Source organism: Abramis brama (genome assembly GCF_963993115.1).
Source record: "Abramis brama genome assembly, chromosome: 4".
NCBI classification, from domain to species: Eukaryota; Metazoa; Chordata; class Actinopteri; order Cypriniformes; family Leuciscidae; genus Abramis; species Abramis brama.
In genome coordinates, this window is record NC_139966.1 from 7879721 (window position 1) to 7903991 (window position 24271).

General features: G+C 41.0%; 1 protein-coding gene across 2 annotated transcripts in view; it reads right to left on the reverse strand.

Annotated features, from left to right (window-relative positions):
• The window catches only part of LOC311081602 (protein NLRC3-like), a 649618-nt gene that overhangs the window by 91365 nt on the left and 533982 nt on the right, over nt 1-24271 (reverse strand). The window lies entirely within an intron of this gene.

The window sequence follows — 24271 nt, forward strand, 5'->3', positions numbered from 1 at the left end:
AAACTTGCTTTAGTGCCGACTGCAGTGAAAACAACAGGCAGCAACACAACATGCTCGCTCTGCTCACGTCCATGCCTGGGACCAACGCCACATTACACAAACTGGCGCAACCTCATTTTTCGTTAAGAACATATACCCTTTTCTCCAGTGACTGCTGCAGTGTGAAACACACAAAAGGGGATAAGCAAGATATGTTGGATATCTGTTCATTTCATAGTTCATTGGGAATTGTAATGCAGCCTGAATCATAATCTTGCACTGTTTGTTGGCTAGAGGAGAACTGAGCGCCTGAGCCTGGTTTCTGTCACCTGATGGAGTTCTGGTTCCTTGATTAGTTGGGGACACTTATATTCAACAATATTATTGATCTGCCTGCATTGACACCATTATATGAGAACTGAACTGAGCTGGACAATGACATCAATGTTTTCTCCAGAGCGGCAGTATAATGAAATCGATTAATAACTTTTTTACAACAAAAATGAACCATTACTGAACTTACTTAAGCTGGACTGTGACACTATTTTCTTCTAGATCTGCTGTACAGCAGAAACAAACTGTGTTGATCATTAGAGTTGGGGTAGAGCAGGGGTCGGCAAGTAACTTTGGCCGCGGGCCAATATTTTTTTTAGCCAGTAGATGGCGGGCCAGCTACACGGGAGCAGGCCTATGGACAGTGGCGTAACTTTGTTTTAAAAAGTGGGTGGGGTGGGGGTTGCTACAATGCTAAATCAGATATATGTACAATAACATTACGATGTCCAGCAATCGATTTAAATAGTAGGCTACATTTGTTGTTTAATAAGATGTAGCTTAATAAAGGCTGTTTTGTCAGTGCCGAGAATTTTCGTGTGAATAAATATATAGATCCGCCTGTTTGTCCAACAAGTATTTTATTGGACCAGTGGTAGAATTTTCGCCCAGCGTGTCAGAGGTTCTGAGTTCGAATCCACACTCGTATAGTTTTTTTTTCTCGTATAGGTTTTTTTCCCCTCATCAAAACCGATTATGTTCATCAGTGGTTGTATATCAAGCAGGGACATGTTTGTGTGCATTTTTGTTTTGTGATTTCACCAGAACGAATAGAGCCCCAGACAGCAAGCCAACATTGAATAAACATTGTTTTTCCATCTGAATCATCATTATGGTTGATATTGAAATTTCAATGTAAAATAAATGTTGAATCACCATTACCATATCGATGAAAACCTGATGTTATTGATGGCAACAATATCAAATCAAATCAAATCAAGTATATTTGTATAGCGCTTTTCACAATACAGATTGTATCAAAGCAGCTTCACAGTATTAAAATAAAATAATACAACAAAGTTTGTTTCTAGTGGAATTTATTGATTGATAGAATAAAATTAAATATCCCCAAAATATCCCACGATATTGGAACAACATTGATAGTTATCTTTATGATTGATTAAGCATTGATATTTGGTTTACCGGGCGATCGCTGAATGTGTTGAAAAGTCATTGATTTATAGTTGACCGGGAAACGACGCATTGTTGAAAAGTCATCGACATATTTTGACCGGGAAATATGATTGAAAATGCATCGATATATAGTTGACCGGGAAATGTGATTGAAAATCTATCGATTTTTGGTTGACCAAGAGATCAACACCAACGTAGCCTACTGCACCGGACACAGCTCAATTTCTGGACCCTTGGCACAAGCATACAGGTAAGCTTGCTTATAATGTTCGATATGAATGAATTGTACCTAATCAAATACTGTTAGGCTGATCGTTAACATGATGGTTAGTGTAGTAGGCTAACCGACACAGTGCTGGTCACTGAAATAGATTTTTGTTTTACCATGTGTCAAAATCTGCCAAACGTACTTTGTGGTTCTCTTCTAGTTAAGTTCGCAAAACCTCCGAGTCCAGTCTATTTTTGTGATAGCTCAAAATACATATCTGTACATTGCTAGTGTCGTGAAATCTATTAACACAGCACCGCCACGAAATGCCGATTAGACCATCTCGTCGTAATACATACAAAATATTAATAAATCCTCGAGCAGGGCTGCGATATGCTTGCGATACAGTTTTGTAACTCAATTGTGTTTGTTTTCAGAAATGATAACAGTCGTTTTATACTAGTGCTTATGCGATATCACGATTTTTGATGATCTTCTCCAAGGTCTGCTTTTGAGGAAAACATTTAATTGGTGTTCTGTTCTGACATGCACCTTTTCTGAGCGCGGGGAAGCGCGCGCGCACTGTCAGCGCCTGACAACCAGGCCTGGCGTCAAGGGGGGGCTTAGCCCCACATACTTCATATAGAAACAATTAAAATGCCTCGTTAATTTTAAAGACATAGCCTATTTATTATTATTAGCCTGTTTTTGCCTGAGATTTGCGGTGAGATTTACGCATGTGCTCGGGCGTATGCTATATTCCTGCATGCACCCAGTATGTAAGCAGATATTAATATAAATGTGCAATTAGTCGACCGGAAAAATCTTTTGTCTGGTAACTCTAATCAATACATTTACTATTTACTTAGTTATAAGTATCCAGTTATTTAGCCTATTGAATTTGTTCCCAGTGTTTAAATATGTGTTCTGTTTAACTTAAATGCTAATTTTTTGCATTGTGATTTTATTTTCTGTTTTAGATGCTCTAATGGGGACAGCCGCCGTCACCCACAGGCTGTGCAAAAGTGGCTGCGCTATGCGCCAGACCGGGAGGACATTGAAGTGTAAATAAAGAGTACAAATAATTAAATAAAAAGGCTAATATAAAATTAATTTGTTTTAGTGTGGTGTGTTCAGTGTTTTATACGAGATTTCAAATGTTCTATTGCAACTGGCTCTAGATAAAGCAGGCTATTTAAATTATGGCATTACATTTAAAATTAACATTTAAAAACGATTGAAATTCCATTGAAATCACGTTGATCCTTAGTTTAGTTGAAATTTCAACATTGTTTCAATATTTTAAACAGATCAAGTACTATTGTGGTAACAGATTACAGCCATTTTAATAAAGGTGTGAATTGCAATCATGCCTCATTCGCTTACAGTCTGACAATAAACTTGACTGACTAATATACTGTTATATTATCTGTGCGTATACATAATATCGATTTTAAATGCTTGATGCTCTTTAAATATTCTGTTGCATTGTAAAAAGTTTCGGTGCATAGGACGGACCTATCCCCGATCGCTCTCCATGGTTCTGACCAAAGAAGAGCGCTTTGGAATCTCCATTACGCGTCATAGGCATCATACCTGGGCTGCGTTTCCCAATAACGTTTTCTCTTAGCGCGCTACGATGACTCTTAAGCTTAAGGTATAACTTAACTAAAGGTTAGCTACCACTAAAGGTATACCATTGCTAGGCGTCTTCAGGGCTATCATCCACTCGCGAGGCAGAGGCGCTGAGAGGCAGAGGCGCTGGCGCCCTCCAAGCAACGGCGCTGGTCGTGCTATAGCATCCTGGGGTGGCAGAGACAAAGATGTGCTAGGTGATGTGGATATCAGGGCTGCGTTTCCCAAAAGCATCGTAAGCCTAAGTTGATCGTAAAAACGATCGTACGACTGATCTTAATATTACGGTCTGTTTCCCAAAAGCATCGTAGCTTAAGTAGCACTTGAAAATCTTCGTAGATCTACGAGTGCTCTGGAGTAATCGTACATCCCCAAGTGCATCGTAAGAAGACAGATTTATGAGGACACCTGCAGGACAACCGGCAGATTACACCTTTAACTTTATTCAAATGTATGTGATTATAATATAAGGTTTTGATTGTACTTTATTGTACACTTTATTACTCTTTTTTGTTGTTGGTTAAATTAATGTATAAATTAAATAATTAAAGGGTAAATAAGGTCAGAAAAAAAATAGAAATAATTTAATCTAATAATTTTAATCAAAATTAAATGAATGAATAAATAAATATATAAAAGAAATCCTTTAAATCTGTTAAAAATTACATATTTGTTTCGCTCTAACTCCTCTAAAAGGACATTAATTTCATCTTTTTGAAAGGTATCTTTTCGTGGTTTTTTTGTTGTTTTTTTCAGCAATTTTATCAGTGCCTCCGCCTGTAGGTGCTTTATATATACTTGTCTTGATTGCTAATCCACAACAGATGACAATTATTAGGTTAAACGTTAAGAATACGATTCCATATAAGGTTATATTTCAGCACTTCGCGAATGGACAGCGACTCTTAAGTAGCACGTAGAGGGCGTTCTCGCGCGTTCATGTTAAGTGCATTTTTGGGAAACGCTCGTGGAATTGCTGCGAGCGTTCGTAACTTTGCACGTAGAAAGCGCTCTTAAGAGCTAAGATACATCGTTATCGGGAAACCCGGCCCTGCTCTCTTCATCTTCTTTCTGATTGTGATTGAGCACACAATCAGAAAATCGAAAAACGAGTCGTTATTCGTTTTTTTTTCATTTTAGTTCAGGAAATAAATAATGGAAAAAGTCGTGGGTTTTAATTTGAAAAAAACGATTGAACGAATGATACACGGGGCCCTATTTGTAAGCCATTATTGTAAAATAAAAATAGGCTGATAAAAAAAAATAAAAAAATAATCCGACTTCCAAAATAATCCGGCGGGCCAGAAAATATTGCTGGCGGGCCAGTTTTGGCCCGCGGGCCGCCTGTTGCCGACCCTTGGGGTAGAGCATCAGAGTTTCAGCAGCCATGTATAAAACATTTTCATAAAACATAAAACATATTTCTTAAATTTTCAAAAACATATTCTTATCAAATATTCATTTGATCCTTGGTATCACTAGTTAATTAACTATTTAGGGTGATTTTAACAGTAATGATGGGCTACAGTAGGCCCATGTTAGTGGTGTTGGAAGTGAAACAGTTTTTGGATGCGTTTGATGAGCCGATCTCGTCTCACCTTCAGTTCCCTTTCAGTCGGCCACGTTATAATCACTTCAGGAAGCCCTATCATCTTCGAGTACCTACAGAACGAGCCAATGCACATTGGCATGTGAGCCCAAACGGAAATGTAATATATGACACATATGTCCCTATATCGCAAGTGACGTCATCATATATGCTAAATATAACACGATATATTTCTATCACATATATACATATCTCTAGATATATGTTGATTATAAGTTTATAACATATATACATTTTCATGTATATTGTATATTGACATATATTAATACAATGTATATGATTATTATTTATATAATATTGTATGTTATGACCATATATGTCACCGATATGTTTAATTTATATATGCCAATTTATTTAAACAACATACATACATTTTACATGCCTATGGTTTTCTTACTAATTCATTCCTTGTTTTCCTTATTTGAACAGCTTGAACTTTTAACAAGTCTACACAATCCACATTTTATTTCAATTTCTATACCATTTTAGAATTAGCACCATTTTTTATAAATAAAATTGATTTATTTGATTATTTTTTATTATTTATTCATAAATAAAAAATAACTTATTCATATTATTTTCTCAAGTACATATATATTTTATTATTTTCATATTTTTTCATCAACCGCCATATATCAATATCATCAATTTCTATATGTAAGAAAGTACATACATGCACTACAAATGCAGTTTGTCTCCAAAAAAATCTAGGGACCCTAAATATAATTTAAAACACATTTCTCTAGATTGCACTGACGCAGCTATGTAAACCTGGGTTCTCTACTAGCATTCAAAGAAAAGACACTTTTGGTGCTTTCAACAAAGCTTGGCAGAGCTGCAAAAACTGATGTCACTGATGTCAGACATGAAAATAAATTAAACAGTTACTTCATAATAATTAAGAAAAGTCAACTGGTGAATAAGGTTCTAAAAGCTGCTGAGGTGAAATCGATGTGATCGATGTGGTCGATGTGGTCAATGTGATCGATGTGGTCAGCAGCAAAGCTATGCCACTCGCAGGTTTCAGCCACTGATTAAGGTATCTCTCAGGTAGAATCCCCTTAAGAACAGGAATACTGTAGTAAAGTAGCCACATCAGCCATTCATGGGCTTTCCAGTAACGTCTTTCTTTTATGGGTCGAGGTGTTCTGGAGACATTACTTGGGGGCTTTATCTTTAACAGTAGTTGGTCAATTTGTGGTATGGACCTGCCTAAGTACCAAGGAGATTGGTGGTTTTCAGAGTTACACCATAGTGAAGTAATAGATCTTGTAACTCCAAGGAGGACACTGTGCTTGTAGTCAGGGACACATCCCTCAATTATATCAAATCCAGGTAAAAGCGACAACAACGAAGGTCCTTTCACACCTGCTGAAGGTGAGCCTGTCTCAACAGCCCTCGTAGCCTTTCTCCGACCACGTTCGACAAGTGTTCCTTTCTGAAGACAAAAGAACATCCAAACTCCCCATTGAACTGCTTAAAGTTCTGTAGGAGTGGACGGGCAACAGAATCACTTACAAGTATTAAAGCAAATACTTTTCTGGTACCATGTACACCATAAGATGTAACCCAATCAAAGCCACGCTCATGTAGATCAGTGCACTCATTCACACATGGGTCAAGATAGATGTTCATCTGGGGCTTTTTTGCTCCAAACCACAATGCTGTTAACATAATATGGTCAGATCTCAGATTGGGAGGTAGTTCATTTAAAGTGAACAACACGGGCCATATGGACTGTGAAGAGGATCTGAATAAAGGTACACCATCACAGCTAAAGGTGGTTGAAAAGTTGAGGCAATCATGTGAAGGTAACATAAAATGTGTTGTCTATAGCACAGTGTTGTCTGGGATAATGGGGCACTAATATGCACTTTTTAGGTACGTTTTGCCCCTGTGATAAAAGGGTCCATATCTTGAGCATTTGTTCTAACAGTGCATGTATAATATGCATTATCCTTGCCTGCAAGGACACGTCAGGTGCATCCAGATCAGGGGGGTAATGGGATGGGGTTATATTCTGAGAAAAAGTTCAGAAAACCAAGATGTATGGCTTGTTGATCCAACCTAAACTTCCAAAGTGAATGCTTGTGCCTACTAAAGTTATTTAAGTTAAGTTACCAATCTCTGAGTTGTTTCTCTGAATATCACTCCCCTCCCCTTGATCAGGAGTTATTTTTACAGTGACAAGAACTATCATTGTGTAATTAAACTGTAACCTTATGTTTATGACATGTTTTAGTAATCATTTGTAACATCTCCAATAACAAATAGGGTGAGCAGGGCACACACTACCGCAGGGTTAATTGTATCAGACCTTTTACTGTTACACAGGGTCAGTCTATTTCGCTGATTTGTGCTTTTGTTATTTTTCATCTCAATGTCAGAAGACTGTCTCCTCTAAATGTATGGAAAGTGTTGATGCGTTTGAGGAGATAGTGGTCAAAGTGTGTTTTTGGACATGAAATTAAAGGTTTTTGTTTATGATTTCTGAGTTGCGTTTAAGTCACCAAAACCAACCTTATATGATCTAAATAATTGTTTTGTTGTCTAAAACATAGCATAAGCTCCTATGCTATGCTCCTAGAAACTCCTAACTGTTATTTAGGCTTGAAAAACATTTTCCACCAGCTGAGTTAGTTACACTAACAGTGTTACAACCAAACCTTCAAGTGTATAACAAATTACAGTAAAACCATAGAAATCCCATTAATCAAAATAACTCAAGTACAATATCAAGGGAATTATTTGACAATTATGATTTTTTTTTTGTCATAACTGTGCTGCACTTTCTCTCATATCTGTACATGTATCCAACCACACTAGAAGGATGGTAACATGTAGATGAGATATGGATGGATGGATGAATGTGTGGGTATCTACTGTATCTATTATAGACAGATGCTTAATAACCATCTTCAGTGAATATCTGTATATTTTGTCTGTTGCAATGAATCCCACCCACGGGGTAAGTTGTACAGCAATGTTTGCACTCCTGTCACTTTCAGTGTAATTGAATGAGAACAGCAGGTTCTGGAAACAAGCTTCAAATGTTAATGTTGCCTGTGTAAAAATCTGTTTATAAAATGGTCAGTTCTGGTTCTTGATTTAGATTGGTTGAGCCGTAACCACTGCTGACCGCATTACAGTATCACTGCGCCACTGAAAGTTTCTGTGTTGCTTGGCAACCGCTTTGTTGTTTTAGTCCAGGCAAAGTAACTCATTTTGGAGCCAAAAATAGAACTAATTGTAAAATAATTTTTTTCAGCATAGATCATTTCTATGAGGTGTCCAGAACAACATACTAAAAGTCCTAAGAAATCCTAGTTGAGGAAATGTGATAAATTCTCATCAATCCGAGATGTGTGCCAATAAGGCCAGGCAACAATACATCCCGATGGGGCTATTTTTTTCCTTTACTCCTATCAAAATGAAACTTTACACAATGAAAGTACCCATGAAAAGTAAAAAAAATTGTATTACAAGTTTTTTTGAAAATGAATTTTAATATGCAAATGAGCTATACACTAATCGAATATGCCCAAAATACACCCAAATAGGCTTAATTTTTTCCTTTACTCCTACCACAATAAAACTTTACACAATGAAAGTCTACAAGAAAAGTAAAACATTTTGTATTAGAAGTTTCTTTGAAAATGAATTTGAATATGCAAATGAGCAATATACTAATCGAATATGCCCAAAATACACCCTAATGGACTTATTTTTTCCCTACTCCTATCACAATCAAACCTCACAGAGTGAAAGTATACATGAAAAGTAACATTTATGTTTTACAAGTTTCTTTGAAAAATCTGTCTATTTTATCTATCTATTTTAAATATGCAAATGAGCTCAACACTAGGCCTAATTGACTTATAGCTGAGAAACCATAAAATCACAAGTAGAAAAAACAGGGGCCAAATAACTAACACATTCATGTCCATTCAGTAAGTTAACCTATGCATAAACACGATAAATTTGAAGTCACTTGCCACACTTACCTGGGTCACTTGCCACAAAAGACTTATATTGACCTTAAGAACTGATTGCACAATCTTGCCTCCAGTTGCTTTCTAAATTCTTTTTATTTTTTTATTTTTATTTTTTGCGAACAAGCCTTACCTAATGACATTCCTCCACAGATAACATCAGAAGAAAGTCAGAATAGCCATCTTAGTCATTAGTAACGTAGTGAGATTAAATTTTGGGCTGGTAGATTTACAAATGATTGGTATTGTTGGTAAGATTACGAGATTACAGGCAGAAGTCATTCTTACCAACTAAACGATTCACTCTCACACAGAAGACAGATGAAAAACCAGATAGACACACTTTCCAGACATTCCAGCTCTTTAAAATAATTTTGCCAGACACCAAAACTGTACAGTACGCTTGGGTCTTTGCCGAAATGTCTATGTCTGATGGGAACGTTTGGCCAAGTCTCCTGTCAGAGAGATCTTCAACTCCTACCTCCGGCGGAGCTGTGGTCGTAAGGTCTCCGGTGCCTGTCGAGGTGGCAATCCCTGAACCCGGTGGTGGACACCGGAAGTAAAGAATGCCGTCAAGCTGAAGAAGGAGTCCTATTGGGCCTGGTTGACTTGTGGGACTCCTGAGGCAGCTGACGGGTACCGGCAGGCCAAGCGAACTGCAGCCCGGGTGGTTGTGGAGGCAAAAACTCGGGCCTGGGAGGAGTTCGGTGAGGCCATGGAGAAGGACTATCGGCTGGCCTCGAAGAGATTCTGGCAAACCGTCCGGCGCCTCAGGAGAGGGAAGCAGTGTCCTACCAATGCTGTTTACAGTAGAGGTGGGCAGCTGTTGACCTCAACTGGGGATGTCGTTGGACAGTGGAAGGAATACTTCAAAGATCTCCTCAATCCCGGAGATCACGTGACCCTCTGACAGAGATGGCTGCTTGAGTCTTGAGCTCTCCAACTCGGCGTCGATTAATCATCCGTTTAAGTTCAAACTTCGGCACTATCGCAGCATATAGGTTTGTCACCAGTGGCGATGGCAAAACGTCAACTTTCACTAGCCTCTCCGGAGAAAAAACGGCTGAAGGATCTTGATAACGACGCAATGCGTGTCATGGTGGCTGACGAGCTGAAACTGCAGCTTGTTGTCGTGCAATAAATATTTAAGGAGGAATTTCAACTGATCGCAGAAAGAATTGGTTCCCTGGAGAAAGAGATGAGAATGATTAGCAACAACTTTGATAATATTCAGACGGCAGTTCGGAAAGTTAAGCAAGATTCGGTTGCAGTTAAGTTGGCCGTAGATGTGCTTCAAGACAAGATGGCGAGGCTGGAAGATAAGAGTCGTCAATGCAATATCCGCCTCGTTGGTCTTAAAGAAGGGGAAGAGGGTAGCGACGCAGTGGGCTTCATGCAGACTCAATTATCCCTGTGGATTCCCTCTCTTAAAGATAGACCGATAGAGATAGAAAGGGCACATCGCATTTATGCCGGGGACAGCAACAGAAAGGGCCCGCGAACATTGATCTTCAAATTGCTACGCTTTCAGGACAGAAACGCGATCCTTAAAGGAGCCCGATCTGTGGGTCAAATTCTCCACAGGAGTAGCACGCTTCTTTTCTTCCCAGATTACAGTAACCAAACCGCCATGAAAAGACGCGAGATGAACCAATCTAGGAAAAAACTCACGCAACTTGGGATCACATCCTTCATGATTTATCCCTCTACGATCAAAGTGATGCATCGTGGATCAACCTCTCTTCTCGAAAGGCCGGCTGAAGTGGAACTGTATGTTGCCCAGCAACAGGCATTCGCTACGCCTCTTAACGTATCTGATGACACACCTGCGGGAATGTTAACAGACACCGACAGCCCGTAATCTCTAGGAACGGATTTAAAGGTTCTACTAACGCCGCGATCGTGCCGAACACTTCATTGGTGAACTGTGATGCCGAGTCGGCCTTTGGACTCGAGTGATCGACTGTTATGTTGGCCACGTATCCAGACGAGGTTTCTGTTTTGGCAGGCAGGAGAGTTCGTTCTAACTCTCTGCTTTCTGCCCTCTCATTCGGTTCCTGTTGTTGTTCCTTTAGAGTTTCAGAAGCCATGATTTTTCCATGTAAGTCCACAAATGTTTGTTTTATTTTCAAAGGGAGGTACTTTATTATTAATGATTTATGGCTCTTAAAGTAGTATCTTGGAATGTTAATGGTTTAAGTTAAAAACAGTGAATTGAAAAAGTCCTAATTAAAATCTTCTTTCTTGCTGCCAGAGGGAGTTCGGTGGTCTTCTGGACCTTAGAGGGGGGAACAATCGTGGCGGGCCTGCGGCTCGTTGAAGGGGGATCAAGGGGAATACTCGCACCGTCTAGGTAGGTTACTGGGTAAGTACTCTTTACAGGACTCAAGAAGAGGTCGTGGTTATACGGACCCCATTCGGGCTGGAACCAGGTAGGTATTCAGGAGCGGGGGTGAAGCGAGTCACTGATGCTGCTCCGGAGGTAGGTACTCAGGGGACGGCCTGCCTCAGACTCGGACAGAACGCAGGTGGACAGGTGACGAGCGGGCCGGGCCAGGAGAGGAAACAGGTACGTATACCCCGGTAGGTGTCTCCTACGCCGGGCAAGAGTAGAGCGGGGTTTTTTTAGCCAGGGCGTAATGAGACCTTTAGACAGCAGGAGGACACTTCAATCAAGGCACGTGCTACGGCTATTCCCTGGAACGACACAGTTAGCTGACACCAACAGGTGAAGATACTCAGATGGAATTACCCTTTTGGACGGGGGCGCCCCTTCGGCTGTACACTGCAACGATACAGCAGACTTTAACTATTAACAGTACATGAGGCGTTCAGATATAATACCTTCCTCTCCGAACAGGGGCAAAGGCTTGCGGCGAGGGCATGTGGAGACCACCGGCAGGAACACTTCGAGCGAGACGCTCTACTTCAGCTGCGCACTGTGACGATACAGCAAGGGTTTAACTGTTCAACAGTATACGAAGCGCTCAGCTGTAATACCTTCTCTCTTTCTGAACAGGGCAGAGGCTTTCGATAGGGGCGTGTGGAGACCACCAGGCGAGGAGGACACTTTGAACGAGACGCTCCACTTCAGCTGTACACTGTAACAATGTAGCAGGATTTAACTGTTCAACAGTATATGAAACTTTCAGCTGAAATACCTTCTCTCTTTCTGAACAGGGCAGAGGCTTTCGATAGGGGCGTGTGGAGACCACCAGGCGGGGAGGACACTTTGAACGAGACGCTCCACTTCGGCTGTACACTGTAACAATGTAGCAGGATTTAACTGTTCAACAGTATATGAAACATTCAGCTGAACTACCTTCTCTCTTTCTGGACAGGGCAGAGGCTTCCAATTAGGACGTGTGGAGACCACCAGGCGGGGAGGACACTTTGAGCGAGACGCTCCACTTTGGCTGTACACTGTAACAATGTAACAGGGTTTAACTGTTCAATGGTATATGAAACATTCAGCTGAAATACCTTCTTCCTTTCTAAACAGGGCAGAGGCTTCCAATTAGGACGTGTGGAGACCACCAGGCGGGGAGGACACTTTGAGCGAGACGCTCCTCTTCGGCTGTACACTGTAACAATGTAACAGGGTTTAACTGTTCAATGGTATATGAAACATTCAGCTGAAATACCTTCTTTCTTTCTGAACAGGGCAAAGGCTTTCAATAGAGGCGTGTGGAGTCCACCAGGCGGAGAGAGGACACTTTAAGCGAAACACTCCACTTTGGTTGTGCACTGTAACAATACAGCGAGATTTAACTGTTCAACAGTATATGAAACATTCAACATTGACAAGCCGGGTTGTCTCGAAGTAATAAGTTGGGCGCTTGATGTATCGGAAGCCCTTCCTTGGAGACAGCGGGTGAAAGACTGTAGGGGGAGAGTGCACAGCAGACTACTATTACTTCTCCACACAATAAACTTCACTCCATAACACAAACCGTGTCAATCGTCACTTCAGGCACTACATCTCCACTCGTACACCGTGCATTCGGGCCAGCACTCACCCACCGGTCTTTCTCCCACCGGATCAAATCTCGTCTTTTGCAAGGGCTCAACTTCTCTCCGGAGAAAGCAGAAGACGGATGCAGCGATTGTCACATTCGGCAAAGGGGAGGGCAAAAGTTGGAGACAGATCAACAATTCACTCGGTGTACTAATGCACTCATGCCACACACTTTCCAAACTCTCAACACCACTTCAGTGTTAGTGCATATAAACAACGAATCCAATACTCATCACTTTACGTCCTTCCCACTGCTGACGATATTCCTTGGGTTTTCGCTGACAAATCCTTCACTCTCTTCTTTCTACTTCTCAGCTTCAATCTTTGCCCGCTCCACAGCCCAGCCTCAATAGAAAGACCAACCCGTCGACAAACACAGTATCTCACGGGAAGAGAACCACGCTCACAGTCTGCTTCCTCTCTGTTTTAAAGCCCCATCAAGATACGTGTCCCTCTCACAACGCTCCCTGTAATTACTCCACACCTGCTGTCAATCAGGCAATTGGCCTTGCTGCCATGGCAACAGATTCGCAGTGCAGAGAGACGGGTGTTCACTAGAGGTCTCTAGATAACACTGCATTCACAAGGACTTTAGTCCCGTTCTGATTTTTGTCACACCGTGACAAACACACCTCGCTCGGTAGGCTGATGCAGTTGCCGCAGAGCAGCCAATAGGCGCGCGAGCTGTCTCGCCCATGTCTGCTTGCTGCTGCAACGCGTTTTGCATTAAAGGGTTAGTTCACCCAAAAATGAAAATTATGTCATTAATGACTCACCCTCATGTCGTTCCAAGCCCGTAAGACCTCCGTTCATCTTCGGAACACAGTATAAGATATTTTAGATTTAGTCCGAGAGCTTTCTGTTCCTCCATTGAAAGTCAATAGACGGCATACTGTTCACGTCCAGAAAGGCAATACAGACATCATCTAAGTAGTCCATGTGACATCAGTGGCTCAATCTTAAGCTTATCAAGCGACGAGAATACTTTTTGTGCGCAAAAAGTAAACAAAAATAACGACTTTTTCCACAATTCATTTCCTTCTCTCTGTGCCTCGAGTGTGCGCCGCCGCAATCTCCGTTCCGTGTGTGTATTTGTGTGTGTGTCAGCGCGCTCAGCCAGCAGCGCGCGCCGACACACACACAAATACACACACGGAACGGAGATTGCGGCGGCGCACACACAGAGCGGAAAAGACCCGCTCATGAAAGCTGCGCGAGAATGAAACCTGATCGCCGAACACGGAGCAGCCGCAACAGGAAATCATTCAAACGAGGCAAAAAAAAAGTGCTGCGTCAAATGCGTTATTTTTTTTAACGCGTTAAACATTTCAAATTAATCGCAAAAATTAACACGTTAATTCCCCCAGCCCTAATATATATATATATATATGTGCTATATTACAAAGTTATATTACAACACACACTACACACAAACACACACACACATGCGTAATAATAATAATCTAAAGTGAGTGGCTTGAATTTTTAATAAATGAAATGAAACAGAACTTCTGCTTTTCTTTTTTTACAATGGATATTACATTTTGAAATCATGAATATAGGACCAAAAGTAATAATATATATTTTATTTATACTACACAGAACAAGAGATTAATCTGTACTCTAATTAATCTGTACTCTACTCTAAAATTAATCTGCCAAAATGTTGGATAGATTTGGAGTGCTAATACACTCGTGATCTATCTATTCAGTTTTCCTGGAAGTTACCCTTACATCAATGTCGTTGCTCATGATGGCTCATGAGGTATGTTCAGCATAGTGCTTGAGTCACTCTATCATGAATAAATCAAATAAAATAAAGGTGTTGTGTCACGGTGACACCACCTGTCGTTACTGTTTGTAATCATTCTCATGACTATTAATTTGGTGACGCACACCTTCGTTTTATTGTATTTATTCATGAGATTGCGAAAAAGCGCTTACCTAATGGATACGATGAGCCTACGTCACCTGGCATCTTCAGCTGGTTGCGCGCCCGTGATGAGACAGGAATCCATACATCGTTTTTCCAAATTATACATTAGCTACACTTCTTTACAGGTAACTGTGAGAACAAACGAACAAACTAGCTTTTGGTTATAATAATCACTGTTAAACATATTACGGTGGGTTGAAAAGTTTTTTTTTTTACTTTAAGTTTGTCAGCCTGCAATACATATGTATATGCAATACATCAAAAATACCGTTGCAGTTGAAATCCATAAGAGTTGATGTTTCAGAGTTATGCATTTTCTTCGACTTACATATTTTGGTCATTTAACCCTGTGATATGTCTATTAACAGCGAGTTATAGTACTAGAATAGGCTAGCCTATGTCTTGACACATTTAATCATTTTTTCCCCCAGAGTTTCCCCACATTTGTATGGTATTTACAAGATAATTAAATCATCAATATCAATTATATATATATATAAAAAATAATACTTTAAGGCTTTTACTTTTATGGCACAACTAATCAAATAAAATGATGACACAATTACAAAAAATCTCGAAATTGGATGCAGTTATTATAAACTTTATTATAAACGGAATAACACAACAAATAAGTATAGATAGATAGCTAGATAGCTAGATAGATGACACAGACAGGCAGACCCTTACGAATATAACCTATAGTTTTACTATAGTGAACCATGCAGAGGTGGGAGACTCGAGTCATATGACTTGACTCGAGTCAGACTTGAGTCGCAATTTTCTGGACTTGAGACTTACTTGACTAGATCTCTGAAAAGACTCGACTTGACTTTAGACTTGCTCCTTGTGACTTTAGACTTGACTCGGACTTGTGCCTATTTACTTGAAATGACTTGTGGAAAATAATTTATTTCAATTATTGTGAATTATTTTTTATTTTTTTTACGGAAACTCGTTTTCCCTCCTCTGTGGCTGTCAATCATTCTCCATTCAGTATTCAAACAGCGCGCGCGCCTCTTCCGGTTGGATGTACGGTAAAACTCTCTCCATTCTCCAATATGATATATTCACATTATAATGCATGATCTGTAGATAAAAGGCTGTGGATTTGCATAAAATGACTTTATTTTGTTGGAGTTTGTTGCTGTTTTTAAATGACTCACTACCGTGTGCTTGTTAGATCACGCACATCACAAGGACTATGAATCGGCATCAAACGCACAATAACTGGAATTTAAAACTGTGAAACAAATGATCAATACACTGTTGGACAGATATACACTAGGATTTGTGCGCTCGACATTTCTTCGCTTTGTGCCGTGAACTTTTAAATGCGCACTTGTGCAGCGCAGCGCTGAACACTGTGACTCCAAGTTGCTTTGAGCACATCATTCTGCATACGCGCTTTGTGCGTTCTGTTTTGAAGCATTTCATTATCATAGTTTTGCGCACTGAAAGATTATTAAAAGCTTATATTTTTTTATACCTAGCCTGCTCAATACATTTAAAACTAGATTAAAAAGTTCGTCGAGACAAACTTTAAGTTGGCTTGAGAAAGCTGGACCAGAAAGTTTGAAGAAGTTAAAAGTAGTTTGGAGTTTAAAGTAGTTTCAAGTTTAAATTAGTTTAAAGTTTAAATTAGTTTGAAGTTTAAATTAGTTTAAAGTTTAAATAAGTTTAATGTTTAAATTAGTGTAAAGTTTAAAGTATTTTAAAGTTAAAAAGTTGTTGGGGGTTTTCTAGTGGGTTGCTAAGGTGTTCTGGGTGGTTGCTAGGCAGTTGCTAGGGTGTTCTGGGTGGTTGCTAGGCGGTTGCTAGGGTGTTTTTGGTGGTTGCTAGGGTGTTCTGGGTGGTTGCTATGGTGTTGCTAGGTTGTTGCTAGGGTATTCTGTTTGGTTGCTAGGGTGTTCTGGGTGGTTGCTAGGTGGTTGCTAGGGTGTTCTGGGTGGTTGCTAGGGTGTTGCTAAGCGGTTGCTAGGGTATTTTGGGTGGTTGCTAGGGTGTTGCTAGGCGGTTGCTAAGGTATTTTGGGTGGTTGCTAGGCGGTTACTAGGGTGTTCTGGGTGGTTGCTAGGCGGTTGCTAGGGTGTTTTAGCGGTTGCTATGGTGTTGCTAGGCGGTTGCTAGGGTGTTCTGGGTGGTTGCTAGGGTGTTGCTAGGCGGTTGCTAGGGTATTCTGGGTGGTTGCTAGGCGGTTACTAGGGTGTTTTGGTGGTTGCTATGGTGTTGCTAGGCGGTTGCTAGGGTATTATGGGTGGTTGCTATGGTGTTGCTAGGGTATTCCAGGTGGTTGCTAGGATGTTGCTAGGTGGTTGCTAGGGTGTTTTGGTGGTTGCTATGGTGTTGCTAGGTGGTTGCTAGGGTGTTCTGGGTGGTTGCTATGATGTTGCTAGGTGGTTGCTAGGGTGTTTTGGTAGTTGCTATGGTGTTGCTAGGGTATTCTGGGTGGTTGCTAGGGTGTTGCTAGGGTGTTCTGGGTGGTTGCTATGGTGTTACTTGGTGGTTGGTAGTTGTCACAGATGGTTACTATGGAGTTTGTATAGTTCTTAGCATGATCTTGGTATGATTTAGCACTTAACTAATCGCTATTAGCATGTAGCTATTCACTGCTAGCATGTGTAGCATGTTGGAAGTGCTGTTTGCTAGCATGAGTCAAAAGAGCCAAACCTCATCTCTATACAATGTTCTGATACAGAGATATAGGTCTTGCAAAATGGTTGCTAGGGTACTCAAGTTTGGTTGCTATGGAGTTGCTTGGGAGCTGGGAGCTTTATACGTACGAAGTTTAAAGTGGTTTGAAGTTTAAATTAGTTTACGAGTTTTTGAGTTTTGAGTTTATAAGTTTAAATGAGTTTAGAGTTTAAGTTTAAATGAGTTTAAAGAGTGTGTGTGTGTATGTGGGTTCACACACACACACACACACACACTCAGAGTTTATGAGTTTAGAGTTTATAAGTGTATAAATGGATGAGTTTATAAGTGTACACGTTTTTGAATTTGGTTTGTAAGTTTAAATGAGTTTTGAGTTTATAAGTTTAAATGAGTTTACAGTTTATAAGTTTAAATGAGTTAAAGCTTAAGTTTGAAGTTTAAAGAAGTTTAAAGTTTATATTAGTTTGAAGTTTAATTTAGTTTGAAGTTTAAAGTAGTTTAAAGTTTAAAATAGTTTGAAGTAGATAGATAGATGAGTTGATTAGTTTAATTGAGTCTCAATGGCTTATATATTATATAGAATGGCAGTTTGAATTAGTCTTCAAGGTATTTTGATTTGAATTTTCGTCGGTTGGCCAGTTTGAATCTAGATTTGAATTTTTTAGAACTCCCCAATGTAAGTCAATGGGAGTTTTTCCGAGTTTTGATCGGCAATATTAGGAAAACCGTAAGTCCGATCAGTCTGAAAAGATATAGCAACTCAAGTCAGAATAGTCTGAAGGTCTGAGCCGAGTTTGGAGTATGTAGAGTTAAAGCTCTAGGAGGAGATAGGGGATAAATTTTTAGTAAGAAGAATAATAATAATAACTAGATGCGAAAGTTCGTCGAGACAAACTTTAAGTTGGCTTGAGAAAGCCGGACCAGAAAGTTTGAAGAAGTTTAAAATAGTTTGGAGTTCAAAGTAGTTTGAAATTTAAATTAGTTTAAAGTTTAAAGTAGTTTAAAGTTTAAATTAGTATGAAGTTTAAATTAGCTTAAAGTTTAAATTAGTTTAAAGTTTAAATTAGTTTGAAGTTTAAATTAGCTTAAAGTTTAAATTAGTTTAAAGTTTAAATTAGTTTGAAGTTTAAATTAGCTTAAAGTTTAAATTAGTTTAAAGTTTAAAGTAGTTTAAAGTTAAAAAAGTTGTTGGGGGTTTTCTAGTGAGTTGCTAAGGTGTTCTGGGTGGTTGCTAGGCGGTTGCTAAGGTGTTCTGGATGGTTGCTATGGTGTTTCTAGGCGGTTGCTACGGTATTTTGGGTGGTTGCTAGGGTGTTTATGCGGTTTCTAGGGTGTTCTGGGTTGTTGCTATGCTGTTGCTATGTGGTTGCTAGGGTGTTCTGGGTGGTTGCTAGGATATTCTTGGTGGTTGCTAGGCGGTTGCTAGGGTGTTCTGGGTGGTTGCTATGGTGTTGCTAGGCAGTTGCTAAGGTATTCTGGGTGGTTGCTAGGTGGTTGCTAGGCGGTTGCTAAGGTTTTCTGGGTGGTTGCTATGCTGTTGCTAGGGTGTTTTGGGTGGTTGCTAGGCGGCTGCTAGGGTGTTCTGGGTGGTTGCTAGGGTGTTGCTAGGCAGTTGCTAAGGTATTTTGGGTGGTTGCTAGGCGGTTGCTAGGTTGTTCTGGGTGGTTGCTAGGGTGTTGCTAAGCGGTTGCTAAGGTATTTTGGGTGGTTGCTATGGTGTTGCTAGGTGGTTGCTAGAGTATTCTGGGTGGTTGCTAGGCGGTTGCTAGGGTGTTCTGGGTGGTTGCTATGGTGTTGTTAGGCGGTTGCTAGGGTGTTCTGGGCGGTTTCTATGGTGTTGCTAGGCAGTTGCTAATGTATTCTGGGTGGTTGCTAGGGTGTTCTGGGTGGTTGCTATGGTGTTGCTAAGGTATTCTGGGTGGTTGCTATGGTGTTACTAGGTGGTTGGTAGTTGTCACAGATGGTTACTATGGAGTCTTTATAGAGTTCTTAGCATGATCTTGGCATGATATAGCACTTAACTAATCGCTATTAGCATGTAGCTATTCACTGCTAACATGTGTAGCATGTTGGAAGTGCTGTTTGCTAGCATGAGTCAAAAGAGCCAAACCTCATCTCTATACGATGTTCTGATACAGAGATATAGGTCTTGCAAAATGGTTGCTAGGGTACTCAAGTTTGGTTGCTATGGAGTTGCTTGGGAGCTGGAAGCTGTAAACTTAAGAAGTTTAAAGTGGTTTGAAGTTTAAAGTAGTTTATGAGTTTTGAGTTTACAAGTTTAAATGAGTTTAGAGTTTAAGTTTAAATGAGTTTAGAGTGTGTGTGTGTGTGTTCACACACACACACACACACACACACACACACACACACACACACACACACGCTCTCTCTCTCTCACACACACACACACACACACACGTTTTGAGTTTAGAGTTCATTAGTTTAAATGAGTCTCAATGGCTCATATAGTATATAGAACGGCAGTTTGGTTTAGTCTTCAAGGTGTTTAGATTTAAATTTTCGACGTACACACACACAAGCACGCACGCACAGACTCTCACTCTCTCTCTCACACACACACACACTATCTCTCTCACACACACACTCACTAACTCACTCACACACACACACACACACACACACACACACACACACAGACAAGCTCATTAACACACACACACACACACACACACACACTCTCTCTCTCACACACAGACACACTCACGCACATACACTCACATGCACACACACACACACTAACTCGCTTTCACACATACACAGACATGCTCACACACAGACACACACACACACACGCTCTCTCTCTCTCTCTCTCTCTCTCACACACACACACACATAGACACACACACACACACACACTCTCTCACTCACACACACACACTCTCTCACTCACACACACACACACACACACTAACTAACTCACACACACACACACACACACACACACACACTCACTCACTCACGCACATACACTCACTCACACACAGACACACACACTCTCACTAACTCACACACACACACCCTCACTAACTCTCACACACAAACACACACACACACACACACACAGAGAGACATGCTCACTGTCTCACACACACACACTAACTCGCTCTCACACATATACAGACACGCTCACACACATAGACACACACACTCTCTCACACACACACACACGCACACACCCTCGCTAACTCTCTCACACACACACACACACACACACACACTCACGCACATACACTCACTCACGGACATACACTCACAGATGCACACACACACACACACACACACACACACACACACACACAACCAGACATGCTCACTATCTCTCACACACACACACACACACACACACACACACACACACACACAGTTTTTGTGAGTTTTGTGAGTTTTTGAGTTTTGAGTTTATAAGTTTAAATGAGTTTAGAGTTTAAGTTTAAATGAGTTTAGAGTGTGTGTGTGTGTGTGTGTTCACACACACACACACACTCAGAGTTTATGAGTTTAGAGTTTATAAGTGTATAAATTGATGAGTTTATAAGTGTAAGAGTTTTTGAGTTTAGAGTTTATAAGTTTTAAATGAGTTTAGAGTTTATAAGTTTTAATGAGTTTAAGAGTTCAGAGTTTATTAATTTATGAGTTTAAGAGTTCATAAGTCTATGAATTCATGAGTTTATAAGTTAATTAGTTTATAAGTGTATGAGTTTAGAGTTCATTAGTTTAAATGAGTCTCATTGGCTAATATAGTATATAGAACGGCAGTTTGGTTTAGTCTTCAAGGTGTTTAGATTTAAATTTTCGTCGGTTGGTGAGTTTGAATCTGGATTTGAATTTTTTAGAACTCCCCAATGTAAGTCAATGGGAGTTTTTCCGAGTTTTGATCGTCATTTTTAGGAAAACCGTAAGTCCGATCAGTCTGAAAAGATAAAGCAACTAACTTCAGATCAGTTTGAGTGTCTGAGCCGAGTTTGGAGAATGTAGAGTTAAAGCTCTAGGACGAGTTTGAGTCAACAGTTTTTCACAGAAGATTAATAATAATAATAATAATAATAAGTTTAAATAGGATTTCAGTAAGTTGGCTCTCTCAAGCCAACTTAACTAGATGCGAAAGTTCGCCGAGACAAACTTTAAGTTGGCTTGAGAAAGTTTGGAGCAGAACGTTTTTTAGGTGGTTGCTAGGGTCTTTTGGGTGGTTGCTAGGCGGTTGCTAGGGTATTTTGGGTGGTTGCTAGGGTCTTTTGGGTGGTTGCTAGGTGGTTGCTAGGGTGTTTTGGGTGGTTGCTAGGATGTTTTGGGTGGTTGCTAGGGTCTTTTGGGTGGTTGCTAGGCGGTTGCTAGGGTGTTTTGGGTGGTTGCTAGGATATTTTGGGTGGTTGCTAGGGTCTTTTGGGTGGTTGCTAGGCGGTTGCTAGGATATTTTAGGTGGTTGCTAGGGTCTTTTGGGTGGTTGCTAGGCGGTTGCTAGGGTGTTTTGGGTGGTTGCTAGGGTCTTTTGGGTGGTTGCTAGGCGGTTGCTAGGGTGTTTTGGGTGGTTGCTAGGATATTTTGGGTGGTTGCTAGGGTCTTTTGGGTGGTTGCTAGGCGGTTGCTAGGGTGTTTTGGGTGGTTGCTAGGGTATTTTGGGTGGTTGCTAGGGTATTTTGGGTGGTTGCTAGGGTGTTCTGGGTGGTTGCTAGGGTCTTTTGGGTGGTTGCTAGGCGGTTGCTAGGGTGTTTTGGGTGGTTGCTAGGATATTTTGGATGGTTGCTAGGGTCTTTTGGGTGGTTGCTAGGGTATTTTGGGTGGTTGCTAGGGTGTTCTGGGTGGTTGCTAGGCGGTTGCTAGGATATTTTCGGTGGTTGCTAGGGTCTTTTGGGTGGTTGCTAGGCGGTTGCTAGGGTGTTTTGGGTGGTTGCTAGGATATTTTGGGTGGTTGCTAGGGTCTTTTGGGTGGTTGCTAGGCGGTTGCTAGGGTGTTTTGGGTGGTTGCTAGGGTATTTTGGGTGGTTGCTAGGGTATTTTGGGTGGTTGCTAGGGTGTTCTGGGTGGTTGCTAGGGTCTTTTGGGTGGTTGCTAGGCGGTTGCTAGGGTGTTTTGGGTGGTTGCTAGGGTATTTTGGGTGGTTGCTAGGGTGTTCTGGGTGGTTGCTAGGCGGTTGCTAGGGTGGTTGCTAGGCGGTTGCTAGGGTATTTTGGGTGGTTGCTAGGATATTTTTGGTGGTTGCTAGGGTCTTTTGGGTGGTTGCTAGGCGGTTGCTAGGGTGTTTTGGGTGGTTGCTAGGGTATTTTGGGTGGTTGCTAGGGTGTTCTGGGTGGTTGCTAGGCGGTTGCTAGGGTGTTCTGGGTGGTTGCTATGGTATTCAGGGCGGTTGATATGGTGTTACTAGGTGGTTGGTAGTTGTCACAGATGGTTACTATGGAGTTTTTATAGAGTTCTTAGCATGATCTTGGCATGATTTAACACTTAACTAATCGCTATTAGCATGTAGCTATTCACTGCTAGCATGTGTAGCATGTTGGAAGTGCTGTTTGCTAGCATGAGTCAAAAGAGCCAAACCTCATCTCTGTACGATGTTCTGATACAGAGATATAGGTCTTGCAAAACGGTTGCTAGGGTACTCAAGTTTGGTTGCTATGGAGTTGCTTGGGAGCTGGAAGCATTAAACTTAAGAAGTTTAAAGTGGTTTGAAGTTTAAAGTAGTTTAAAGTAGTTTGAAGTTTATGATAGATATATAAATAAGTTAGATAGATACACACAAACACACACACACACACACACACACACACACACACACACTCACTCAGACTACCTCGCTCACACACTCACTCAGACACACACACACACACACACACACACACACACACTCAGAGTTTATGAGTTTAGAGTTTATAAGTGTACGAGTTTTTGAGTTTAGAGTTTATAAGTTTAAATGAGTTTAGAGTTCAGAGTTTATTAATTTATGAGTTTAAGAGTTCATAAGTCTATGAAGTCTATGAGACAAACTTTAAGTTGGCTTGAGAAAAGTTTGGAGCAGAACGTTTTTTGCTAGGCAGTTGCTAGGATGTTATGGGTGGTTGCTATGGTGTTGCTATGGTATTTTGGGCGGTTGCTAGGGTGTTCTGGGTGGTTGCTAGGGTATTTTGGGTGGTTGCTAGGGTATTCTGGGTGGTTGCTAGGCGGTTGCTAGGGTTTTCTGGGTGGTTGCTAGGCTGTTTTGGGTGGTTGCTAGGGTATTCTGGGTGGTTGCTAGGCGGTTGCTAGGATATTTCTGATGGTTGCTAGGGTCTTTTGGGTGGTTGCTAGGCGGTTGCTAGGATATTTTAGGTGGTTGCTAGGGTCTTTTGGGTGGTTGCTAGGTGGTTGCTAGGGTCTTTTGGGTGGTTGCTAGGTGGTTGCTAGGATGTTTTGGGTGGTTGCTAGGGTCTTTTGGGTGGTTGCTAGGCGGTTTCTAGGGTGGTTTGGGTGGTTGCTAGGATATTTTGGGTGGTTGCTAGGGTCTTTTGGGTGGTTGCTAGGCGGTTGCTAGGGTGTTTTGGGTGGTTGCTAGGGTCTTTTGAGTGGTTGCTAGGGTATTTTGGGTGGTTGCTAGGGTGTTCTCGGTGGTTGCTAGGGTCTTTTGGGTGGTTGCTAGGCGTTGCTAGGGTGTTTTGGGTGGTTGCTAGGGTCTTTTGGGTGGTTGCTAGGGTGTTCTGGGTGGTTGCTAGGGTCTTTTGGGTAGTTGCTAGGCAGTTGCTAGGATATTTTGGGTAGTTGCTAGGGTCTTTTGGATGGTTGCTAGGCA